We start from the raw sequence: 10,822 nt of genomic DNA, 5'->3' as shown, positions 1-10,822 counted from the left end.
GTGAGTGCTGCCATATTGCAGACGGAGTTACCGCAGAAGATGGCTGATCCCGGTAGCTTCTCCATCTCGTGTAGATTGGGGAATGTGGAGCTTGAGAGGGCGCTTTGTGACTTGGGCGCAAGTGTCAGTTTGCTGCCTCTCTCCATATTTAAGAAACTTAATGTCGGTGAGCTGAAACCGACAAGGATGGCACTGCAATTGGCTGACCGATCAGTGAAGTATCCCGCTGCGATCTTGGAGGATGTGCCTCTTAAGATAGGGGAATTCTATGTCCCCGTCGACTTTGTGGTTCTGGACATGCCAGAGGATTCCAAAATCCCCATCATACTTGGTAGGCTGTTTCTGAATACGGCTGATGCTGTTGTGCATGTCAGAGAGGGTAGACTCACGATGAAGATTGGTGATGAGACGGTTGAGTTCAGACTTGATCAGAACCTAAAGCAGCCGCATTTGGTAGAGTCTTCCTTCTACCTAGACATGATCGAGACATTAGTTGACGAAGTGAGGGATGAGTTCAGAGATTCATATCCCCTTGAGATGGCATTGAACGCAGTACAAGAGAGCGTGTACTGCGATTGGGAGGACGTTCGGAGCATTGTTCGGACTTTAGATGACTGCTCATCGATTGAGCTTGAGGGCTGGAAATACAGAGCCGTTGAGCCCTTATCTTGTTCTGCCCGTGAGTTCTCTTGGCTAAGGGACGAGGAAAACAGTCAGGAACTATGACACCCGTATCCCGCTTCTCGTAAACAGGATGCGTCACATGGACTAAAACCGATTAAATAATGTCAAACCAAAAATACGGGAATTTTTAAAACTTTTTAAACATAAACATGCACCGGAAATACAACACGTGTGATCATAGTCGCAAAACCAACACATGTCCGAACAGTAATAGTAAATAATACAAAAGATGGGAATACAAATCCCGTAGTCCAAAATACAAAACCCGTACAGATGTTGTCCCTTCGATGTCGTCGTCGGCCGAATGCGCTACGCATACCCCTCGTGCATTGAAAGAAAAATGAAACCACGAGGGCTAAGCACAACCGCTTAGTGAGTAGTCCGGGTTGAACCCGGTAAACCCGTTCCCAGCGAGAACGGTGTTAAAACGATAATTCACAATAACATGCAGCAATAATAACATGCATTATCACAGAACGTGCATCACACATATAACAACAATTACAATCACACTCGCATGGAGTCCACCATGGGGCTAGCCATAAACCCTAGTCAAGTCGGCATGACTAGATGCGCATCACACGCCCGTCACTCGCGTGACATTGGCCGTCGTATCACACGACAATATCGCCTCAAGCGCTTGTCACATCACGTGACTACCGATGTCAAGTCCATGACACAACGGAAATGTAAACACACCCGTATGGAGTCCACCATAGGGTCCAGCCATATACCTTATAGTCAAGTCCATGACTAGGGGCGCCTCCACGCCCGTCAAGTCCATGACGTTGGCCGTGTCAAGTCAGCATGACACAATCGATGATATCACCCGTATGGAGTCCATCATAGGGTTCCAGCCATATACCCTAGTCAAGTCTATGACTAGGAGCGCGTCACACGCCCGTCAAGTCCATGACGTTGATGGTTGCGTCCACAACCATCCACAAACACAATCATGCTTGACTCGTACGCACGAGCAAGGTACACACATGGCACATATCATGTATATATCCCCCAGTACAATCACACGTATCACGGTATCCAGTCCTTTACCGATCTACCGCTTAACATCATGCAAACTACCCCGTATAATCAAGCAACGAGTCACTCGAATCGTTGTATCACACATCTCACGCACATGGGATTCAAAAATCATCTGAAAAAGGATTCCGTAGCCTAGACCGGTCGGTCCAGGGTGTTCTGGGCTGTCCCGAGCCCTCTCCGTCCAAGTTTAAGGTCTGGAACGTGGACCGTCCGGACTGAGACGTCAGACTGTCCGTTCTGGGCGTCCAGTCCGTCCGTTCTAGTCCTTAGAGTCCGTCCGTTCCGGCTCTTTTCGCTCTCGCGAAACAGTTTTCTGGTCCAAATTCGTTTGACCATATCTCCCTCATTTCTCAACCAAATTCAGTCCCGTTTATTGCTAAATGTTCATTGAAGTGTCCTCTATTAACCCAACCAATCAAGTATTGAAATACTTCAGTAACACAGTGAAAAAGGATTTGTAATTTGGCAAGACAGATTCCTGTTTCTGCACTTTCCAGTTTTTCTTCAGTCTTCATTCAATCATATCTCACTCATTTTTCAACCAAATTTAGTCTCGTTTGTTGCTAAATGTTCATTAAAGTGTCCAAACCATCGAAATAACATGATTACAGGATGAAAACGAGCTCACACGGAGTCAACTCAAGCCACTCACCTTGGATCAGATTCGGATCTGATTTTTGGCCGGGGTTTTGTGGCGTTTTCCGGCGATTCCAACGACTTAGATCCTTCAAGACCTTTTAAGGCTGCCCCTCTTTGCTTCTCGGAGCTCATTTCTTTTCCTCTCCCTCTCTTTCTCTTCCTCTCTCTCTCTTTCTCCCTCTTCTTCTTCTGCTCTCTTTTGCAGAGGGTGACTGAGATGCCATCTTAGCTAGGGTTTCTCGTCAAGAAAGAGAGGGCTAATGGGCTCAAGCCCAGATCCATTTTAAAGCCTGCATTGTGGAGAGCCCGGGGGTTTTCACGGCACGTCATTTGGTGCCCCACGTGCGGAGCAATGTGTAATGGAAGTCTGCACACCGCGCTGGAATGCACTCTGTTCTGTCGGCTGGACTGCGTAGTCCGTCCGGTCTGCCCTGCACGGTCCGTCCGGACTGCATCTCTGGTCCGTCCGGACTGCATTTCTGGTCCGTCCGGACTGTCTTTCTGCGCTGTTCGGACTGACTTGCATACTCTGTTTTTGATTGCTCTGTTCTCACTCGTTTCTTAACCAAATCGCATACCGTTTATTTCTAAATCTTCATTGGAATGTTCTCTTTCTTATCCAAGTGATAGATTATTGAAAACCGATGTTCACACGATGAAAACTGATTCGAAACTCCTGTACCTCATACAAATTCGCGATTTTGAAATTTCAGTTTCTTCCCAATTTTCATTCGTTCATATCTTCCTCGTTTCTCAACCAAATCGAGTGTCGTTTGTTGCTGGATCTTCATTGAAACACCATCTTTCAACTAAGCAACAAATCATTGAGATATTATGGTCATACGATGATAACCAGAGTACAAAGAGGCAACTCCCATTGGTTCTCTATGGTTTTAGGCTTGTTCTACCTTTCCTTTATTTCCGAAAGTAATTTAAATAATTCATTCGGGAATCGTGATATTACAAATTCTCCCCCCTTAAAAAGAATTGTCCTCGAATTCATAATTGCGGAATTTCCTCAGAATTTCATCGCATTTCATATCATCATATCCAAAATATCAAATACTCCATCGCCGTCTATCAAATAGGAGTTTGATACAATTAACGTTGTACATGAGAGGCCGTACAACGTTCAAGTAAACAGGTGAGGATAACTACTACACATCTCTGTCTCGGGTTCCCAGATCATGTCTGAGACCCCTTGGCTCCGCCACAAAACCTTTATGAGTGGCACCCCCTTCGTCCGTAGCTGTTTGACCTTTCTGTCCACTATCCTTAACGGCTCGTCTCTGAAACGCGTAGCACCTGTGAACTCCAACTCCTGGGGTTGTAGTATGTGAGAGGGGTCTGGTACGTACCTCCGCAACATCGATACATGGAACACGTCATGGATGTTGCCAACTCCGATGGCAATCCAAGACGGTATGCAAACGCGCCCACTATCGCGATCGCAGGGTAGGGTCCGATGTACCGTAGATTTAACTTCTCGCTTAGTAAAAACCTTACACGTCCCCGCATCTCCTGTACTCGAAGGAATGCATAATCCCCGACCTCAATTGCGAAACCTCGCCTCCGCTAATCGGCGTACGACTTCTACCGATCCTTGTGTCGTCTCTAGATTGGCACAAATCCTCCGTATCACCTCCATGGTCTCCTCCATGATTTCCGGCCCAAACACTCAACGCTCACCGATCTCTGCCCAACATAAAGGTATCTTGCACAGTCTTCCGTATACGGCCTAGTATGGAGAGACTCCGACACTTGTGTGATCACTGTTATTGTACGCAAACTCGTACAATGTTTTGTACTGGTCCCATGGGTTTCCCACTCCAGGATACATGCTCGAGGCATACCTTCCAATGACTGTATTGTCCGCTCCGATTGACCGTATTTTTGAGGATGATATGTCTTTCTCATCTTGAGCTTTGTCCTCATTGCCCCCTATATCGCCTTCCACTTGCGTGATGTGAATCTGGCATGATAAGAATCGGACTCCGCTACCCAATATGATCTCGTTAGGAACTCCACGTATATGAATTATCTAATAAATCTGAATTTGCTCAAACCGTTCGATCAGATACTCTTGACAGGTGGGAATGAGATGAGCAGATTTGGTAGTCGGTCCACGACTACCGAAATGACGTTCTTCCTACTCAGCGTGGGTGGTAATCTGACCACAAAGTCCATGGCGATCACATCTCATTTCCACTGTGGTACCTCCAACGATTGCAATTTTGCCTCTCGACATCTTGTCGTTTTGCCTTCACCTGTTGAAAGTGGGGCATCTAGCCACAAAATAAGTGTCATCTCTCTTAATACTTTGGACATATATACCATCAGTGTAGTCCATGATACATCTTACTCGCTTTCAGAGGTATCACTAGCCTTCTTTTATGTGCCTTTGCTAAGATGTCTTATCTCAACTCGGGGTCATCTAGCACACCCAACTGGTTTTCCAACCGCAGTGCTCCATTATCATCAATGTGATAGCCTGTAACGCCATACTCTTCAACGTTGTCTCACTACCGCGTAAGCAATCACGGGTCCTTCTTGATTCAGGGACCAATGTCCCAATTTAGTTCCCAAGTCAGAGACGTTACAATGTGATGATGTCACGTCCAATTGATTAGAATCCATTTTCTAACTTAGTGTGTCCAACACTCAGTTGGCTTTTCCTTGAGGACAATTAATACTTAAATTATAGTCGGTAATGATCTCTCGTAATCCCCGTCGTCTGAAACTCAAGTCCTCTGAAAGATTGCGTAGGTCGAGCTCTTATTATCAGTGTCAACCCTTTCTCTAAAAAGGTGTGACCTTCAAATCCTCCAAGGCCTTATTTACTGTTACGAATTCTGCATCGTATTTCAAGTAGTTCTCCTCATACTTTCCAATACTTCGATGCATAATCAATGGCATGTCGTCTTCTTTTAATACGCAACTTGGTCTTGTTCGGATGTGTCGATAATAACTCCTTACAGTGTCCTCGCCATGGTGCCGTCAGGACTAATGTTAACCTTGAACCTCATTAAGTCGACCGAAACTATTTTCGCCTCGGTGATCCAGTCAAGCCTACTGTACTTTTTCCATTTGACTTAGTCTTAGGTCGTCTATTGCGACCAGTCCTTCCTACGACTCAAAAGATAATTTCTAGAGAGTCGTAGAAGTTTTGGCCTTCCATCGTAGAGTTTGGTTGCCTTTGCCCAACGATAGCTTCGGTCTTTAAAGAGATCCACTTGGAATCCTTGAATCCAAACCATGGGTCCTGCACACAGGCGATCTTCTGTCCTCCTCCATGGTGTCCCCCATAGGCGTTCATCCTGGTATCTTGATCTGATGATAATATCATTTATGGTGATGAACTCATCTTAAGGGAAACCGTTAAAATATGGTTCATCGGTTAAATGAATCCTTCTGCAACCCGGTGACCATTGCGGTTCCCAAGTTCAATAGGCCTTGGGCTTTCCTCACCGAGATTGGTGACCTCTAATCTATTATCCCTCCAGTCTATAGAGAGGTCTGCTTAGATTCCAGGAGTCCAAACCATGCTTCTGGAGTACTTCTGGATCACTGTATTCTCTATAAGCGTCTTTCCTAGTAAATCAAACTGATGAGAAAATCATTTCCTTTATGATAAACTTATCTAGATATCCTGTTAGAGTATGATTCAACTTTGAACGAATACCACTGTTGCGTTCATGAGTCTTCATGACTTTACTTGAACTCAGAATAATCATCTCGAGTCGTAGACACTGTGTCCTTTGTGCATCTTTCACCTTGGCAGGTGATGTCTTGTCCATGAGTCGATTTTGTAGGATCATCGAGTTCTTGGTAGTTGATCCAGTAATCTATCAATCCTCGATATAGTATACTAAATCACGATGTTCCTTCAGCTTTCTTACTAGTGGTGAGTTGATCAGAATTTCTTCGTTGTCTTTCCAGATAACTCTAGATCTTTTATGTTAGTATGGATGGGTCCTCTACCAATGCCATTCAGATGGCAGGCAACGCTAGGTCCTCCCCCCTTTGTTCTTGACTTTCCGTTTGGTAGAGTTGGTGTATATTCCTTTAAGTATTACTCCATAGCCTCTTAATGACCTCAGGATTAATTCCTTGATTCTGATTCTTGGGTTAGGCGTTCGATTTCGTTGTGGAATTTATCATTTTCCACTTAAGCATATCCTGACGGCATTTCTCATGCGTCATGTCAATTTCACAAGGGCTTCGACAACAACATCTCGCACCACTTGTACTGTTTTCATAAACAAAGTTTCGTTGGACATGGTTTTGAAAAACACATTTTTTTTCATTGTAAAACCTTAAGGTAATGAGTCGTCCTTTCCCATGGAACGAACGTTGCTTTGATACCAAAAGTTGTGACACTCGTATCCCGCTTCCCGTAAACAGGATGCGTCACATGGACTAAAACCGATTAAATAATGTCAAACCAAAAATACGGGAATTTTTAAAACTTTTTAAACATAAACATGCAGCGAAAATACAACACGTGTGATCATAGTCGCAAAACCAACACATGTCCGAACAGTAATAGTAAATAATACAAAAGATGGGAATACAAATCCCGTAGTCCAAAATACAAAACCCGTACATGATGTTGTCCCTTTGATGTCGTCGTCGGCCGAATGCGCTACGCATACCCCTCGTGCACTGAAAGAAAAATGAAACCACGAGGGCTAAGCACAACCGCTTAGTGAGTAGTCCGGGTTGAACCCGGTAAACCCGTTCCCAGCGAGAACGGTGTTAAAACGAGAATTCAGAATAACATGCAGCAATAATAACATGCATTATCACAGAACGTGCATCACACATATAACAACAATCACAATCACACCCGCATGAAGTCCACCATGGGGCTAGCCATAAACCCTAGTCAAGTCGGGCATGACTAGGTACGCATCACACGCCCATCACTCGCGTGACGTTGGTCGTCGCATCACACGACAATATCGCCTCAATCGCTTGTCACGTCACGTGACTACCGATGTCAAGTCAATGACACAACGGAAATGTAAACCCCCCCGTATGGAGTCCACCATAGGGTCCAGCCATATACCCTAGTCAAGTCCATGACTAGGGGCACCTCCACGCCCGTCAAGTCTATGACGTTGGCCATGTCAAGTCAGCATGACACAATCGATCATATCACCCGTATGGAGTCCATCATAGGGTTCCAGCCATATACCCTAGTCAAGTCCATGACTAGGAGCGTGTCACATGCCCGTCAAGTCCATGACGTTGGCCGATGTGTCGTACACGACTAATCGCGTCTCAAACGCCCGTCAAGTCCATGACGGTGATGGTTGCGTCCACAACCATCCCCAAACACAATCATGCTTGACTCGTACGCACGAGCAAGCTACACACATGGCACACATCATGTATATATCCCCCAGTACAATCACACGTATCACGGTATCCAGTCCCTTACCGATCTACCATTTAACGTCATGCAAACTACCCCGTATAATCACGTAATGAGTCACTCAAATCGTTGTATCGCACATCTCACGCACATGAGATTCAAAAATCATCCGGAAAAGGGTTCCGTAGCCTAGACTGGTCGGTCCAGGGTGTTCCGGGCTGTCCCGAGCCCTCTCGATCCAAGTTTAAGGTCTGGAACGCGGACCGTCCGGACTGAGACGTCAGACTGTCCATTCTGGGCGTCCAGTCCGTCCGTTCCGGTCTTTAGAGTCCGTCGGTTCTGGCTCTTTTCGCTCTCGCGAAACAGTTTTCTGGTCCGACTTCGTTTGATCATATCTCCCTCATTTCTCAACCAAATTCAGTCTCATTTATTGTTAAATGTTCATTGAAGTGTCCTCTATCTAACCCAACCAACCAAGTATTGAAATACTTCAGTAACACGGTGAAAAAGGATTCGTAATTTGGCAAGACAGATTCTCGTTTCTGCACTTTCCAGTTTTTCTTCAATCTTCATTCAATCATATCTCACTCATTTTTCAATCAAATTTAGTCTCGTTTGTTTCTAAATGTTCATTGAAGTGTCCTCTATTTAATTAAAGCAACAAACCATCGAAATAACATGATTACAGGATGAAAACGAGCTCACACTGAGTCAACTCAAACCACTCACCTTGGATCAGATTCGTATATGATTTTTGGCCGGAGTTTATGACGTTTTCCAGCGATTCCAACGACGTCGATCCTTCAAGACCTTCTAAGCTGTCCCTCTTTGCTTCCCGGAGCTCATTTCCTTTCCTCTCCCTCTCTTTCTCTTCCTCTCTCTCTCTTTCTCCCTCTTCTTCTTCTGCTCTCTTCTGCAGAGGGTGGCTGAGATGCCATCTTAGCTAGGGTTTCTCGTCAAGAAAGAGAGGGCTAATGGGCTCAAGCCCAGATCCATTTTAAAGCCTGCATTGTGGAGAGCCCGAGGGTTTTCACGGCGCGTCATTTGGTGCCCCACGTGTGGAGCAATGTGTAATCGAAGTCTGCACACCGCGCTGGAATGCACTCTGTTCTGTCGGCTGGACTGCGTAGTCCGTCCGGTCTGCCCTGCACAGCCCGTCCGGTCTGCCCTACACGGTCCGTCTGGACTGCATCTCTGGTCCGTCCGGACTGCATTTCTGGTCCGTCCGGACTGCCTTTCTGCGCTGTTCGGACTGACTTGCATACTCTGTTTTCGATTGCTCTGTTCTCACTCGTTTCTTAACCAAATCGCACACCGTTTGTTTCTAAATCTTCATTGGAATGTCCTCTTTCTTATCCAAAGTGATAGATTATTGAAAACCGATGTTCAAATGATGAAAATTGATTCGAAACTCCTGTACCTCATACAAATTCGCGATTTTGAAATTTCAGTTTCTTCCCAATTTTCATTCGTTCATATCTTCCTCGTTTCTCAACCAAATCGAGTGCCGTTTGTTGCTGGATCTTCATTGAAACACCCTCTTTCAAGCCTAAGCAACAAACCATTGAGATATTATGGTCATACGATGAGAACCAGGGTACAAAGAGGCAACTCACATTGGTTCTCTATGGTTTTAGGCTTGTTCTACCTTTCCTTTATTCCCGAAAGTAATTTAAATAATTCATTCGGGAATCGGGGTATCACAGGAACCATCATCCTCACCGAGCCATCAAGCCCCGATATCCTCCATACAAGTCAAGCAGCCCGATGTGGAGAGGAGCGGGAAGAAAGATTGGGATCCAGAGAGCGTGCCTAAGGTGGAATGGAAGCCCTTACCACAAGGGCTTAGGTATGAATTTCTCGGACCTAATTCTACTTACCCGATCATTGTGAATGCTGCCTTGACTGATGTGGAACTAGCTGAATTAGTTGCATTGCTTAGGGAGTATAGACAAGCCTTGGGTTACACTCTAGACGACATTAGAGGCATTAGTCCATCCATCGAACATCAGCGTAGGTTAAACCCGACCATGAAGGAGGTAGTGAAGAAGGAAGTGCTCAAATTGTTAGATGCGGGTATCATTTACCCAATTTCGGATAGTGCATGGATCAGTCCCGTGCAAGTTGTGGCAAAGAAGGGGGGGTATCACTGTGGTAGAAAATGAGCATAACGAATTGATACCCACTAGGACGGTCACGGGTTGGAGGATGTGCATTGATTATAGGAAGCTGAATTCGAATACCCGTAAGGACCATTTTCCTTTGCCCTTCATCGACCAAATGCTAGAGAGGTTAGCCTTGCATTCCCACTTTTGTTTCTTGATGGCTACTCGGGGTTCTTCCAAATCCCCATTCACCCTACTCGGGATTCTTGATGCCGTTTGGCTTATGTAATGCATCAGCGACATTTCAGAGATGCATGACTGCTGTATTTTCTAATCTCATTGAGGATGTTATGGAGGTGTTCATGGATGATTTTTCCGTCCATGGGCCCTCCTTTCCTGTGTGTCTAATGAATTTGCGCCGAGTGTTGGACAGGTGTGTTGAGGCGAATCTTGTGCTGAATTGGGAGAAGTGTCATTTCATGGTCGAAAAGGGCATTGTGCTAGGCCACAAGATTTAGAACAAGGGGATTGAGGTTGATCGAGCTGAGGTCGAAGTGATAGAGAAGCTGCCGCCTCCACGGAATGTTAAGGGAATCCAGAGTTTTATAGAACCCTAGAACCATGCTGCTATTGAATCGTAGAAACGTTAGAACGCTTATCTCAATCGATCCGGGGCCTGTTCAATTGAAGAATTCGTCTGATCACGAAAGGGAGGAAGATTACCTCGCCCTCTACACGTATCCACACCTCGGGATGGATTCCAACGGTTGATCTGCTATCCAAGAGAGCCCTTTAGCCATTTTCATGGTCTAGAGTAAAATCCCGAATGCATTAAATTCCTTTGTCATAATCCTAGATTAAATTGAATCGAATTTCTTCGGATTCAATTTCAACCCAATTGATTGAATGCATCAAGAGACCAAGCAATTGCATCACTCAATTCAACAAATCCTAGGTTTCCCTAAACATT

Source organism: Tarenaya hassleriana, unplaced genomic scaffold (genome assembly GCF_000463585.1).
Source record: "Tarenaya hassleriana unplaced genomic scaffold, ASM46358v1 Cleome63, whole genome shotgun sequence".
NCBI classification, from domain to species: Eukaryota; Viridiplantae; Streptophyta; class Magnoliopsida; order Brassicales; family Cleomaceae; genus Tarenaya; species Tarenaya hassleriana.
Note: the sequence above shows the minus strand (reverse complement) of the source record.